This window comes from Mesocricetus auratus, unplaced genomic scaffold (genome assembly GCF_017639785.1).
Source record: "Mesocricetus auratus isolate SY011 unplaced genomic scaffold, BCM_Maur_2.0 Super-Scaffold_100008, whole genome shotgun sequence".
NCBI lineage: Eukaryota > Metazoa > Chordata > Mammalia > Rodentia > Cricetidae > Mesocricetus > Mesocricetus auratus.
The window spans coordinates 17,185,915-17,188,254 of NW_024429192.1; positions in this window are offsets into that span (position 1 = coordinate 17,185,915).

Genomic DNA, 2,340 nt, shown 5'->3' on the forward strand with positions numbered 1-2,340 from the left:
AGGCTAATCAAATGATCTGAAATATTTTGTTAAATCCCAGAAAGTCTTGATACGGCACCGAGTCCCATAAACAAGGTTTTGGCCAGTGAGTAGAGTTAGTGTTAGCTCTCTTTGCACTCTAGGATAAAGAGGCCATCTGTTTATGAAAGGGAATTCTATTCTGTTTATTGGGAAGAGAGTAGATGAAAGGCTGACAACACGGGAGGGACGAGGGCAGAAAGGGATGGGTTACAGCAGGAGATGGAGAAAAGTTAAGTCTCTCAGAATCCACCTTTAATTCTGCCATGATTTCTAAAAATCTTAATTTCCTATTCTTTAACATCTCTTTATTACATTTTTGAGACATTTTAATTTTTGTTTTAATTTTTTTTAAGTTAGCACTTTAATGTCTTTGATACTTTTTCACTTGAATCAAAGTACACTGTCCATTGAGAACTTTAGTTCTGTTGTCTAGAGCCTGTAGTTTATCATGCCATAAAGTGAGGAAGGAGGAAAACCAAATACTCCTCATTTTTCAAACTCATAAATAAGCTGAAGTATGATAATTAACGAGCACAAAGCCATCTAGAGTACTTGTCTTAGTTGGAGTTTCTGCTGCTGTGATAAAACACCATGACAGAAAGCACTGGAGAGAAATGGTTTATCTGCCTTATGTAGCCTGTCCATTGAGGGAATCCAAAGCAGGAACTAAAGGCAGGAACTGAAGGCAGAAAGCAGTGCTGCACACTGGCTTGCTCCCCCTGGGTTTCTCAGTTTCTTTTCTTACATACCCCAGGGCCACCATAGGGGTGTCTCTGTCCCCAGTGGGCTGGGATATTTGACGTCAAGTATTATTCAGGAAAATGTCCTATAGACTTACCTATTGGCTAGTCTTATTGAGACATTTTCTTAATTAAGATTTCTGATTCCCAGATGTGTAGGTTTGTGTGAAGTTGACAAAACCAACCAGGATAGTACCAAATGATGGGGGAGGTTCCCCAATATTCCCTCCTTGCTTGATTTTCTATTTAGCACTTTAGTTTCTTTTTCTTTCTTTCCTGAAAAGTGAAGCCTTCCAAGCTATCTGGTTTGGGTCATATTTATGTGCTGGTCATGGAAGTAGCTCCTTTAGGTCTTGGCTTAAAGTTGGTTCCTCTCACTGTTCTTGAGTTTATCCTGAATGCTTACATAAATACGAGGGGCTTAAGACACTGGATGAGCAGCCCTGATGTTGTCCTCCTGTCTGAGCCAATGTTTCCTTCCAAGCCAAGAATTGGGTGTATATCTTTGTCTTCTCTGGGAGCCTACTGCTTATCTGAGGAATGACAGCTCTACCCTTTTGGCCAATTTCTACATCTTAATGATCAATCATACTTTCTACATTAAAAGGTAAAATGCTGCAATAGGCAGGAGAGAGGAGCCAAAATAACATGGAGCTAGATATTGGATGAGAGGCTCAAGAAATAGGCTGAATCTTAATAAACCATGCTCGACACAAATGCTCTGAAACAAATAAGAAGGCATCCAAGAACCAGTTCAGAATAAAGCAACAGACCACTAAGCAAGCAAAAGGGAAGTCCATGTCACAGAAAGAACTTACCTACTGAAGGAAGCAATATGGATTGTTGGGCAGTAAGGACCCATGTTGGCACCTGGAACTGATCTGGGTTACTTCTCTGGTGAAAGTCCTTAGGCCAGCTTCTCATGGCTGCCCATGACCAGAATTTCTCCTAAACACTCCAGTAACTAGAGAAAAAAGGCAACAATAACGCCAAGGCACCAGCTTCATAAAGTCCTTCATTAGCTGGCCCAGCTGTTTTGCTTCTGTGTCACTGGCCCCTTATTTCTCATTTGTACTCGAGGATTTGACACATGCTGGAGCACCACTACTAACTGTTGTCACTATGAGCAACCCATCTGGAGAAAGAATTATGAGCACCATGATATTAAATGTTTTTCTCTTGGCTTGGAACTATTTCCCAGTCAAAAATACCAAAAGTGTCGGGAAACGTACAAAGCAATTGTTTTCAACCACCTAACTTACTGCTATTATTCTAACCCCCTAAGCAATTCCTTGAGACATTATTGCAGTAGAATGAAAGAATAAATAATTTATCTTAGAGATGAGCTTCTTTTCAGTTTGTACTGCTACTTTAAAGAAAATACTGTTTAAGTAGTAGCAAGCAACTAATCTTTTTTGTTTTGCCTGTCTTCCCACATGTACACTCCAACTTCATTTGACAAATATACTTCTGACTACTTTGAGCATCTGTGCATTGCTTTAATATTTGGCTCAGGAAACTTTTTTTTGTCAAAAGTAAGAGCCATGTTTTGGTTTTGGAATATTTATTTTTCCTAAGA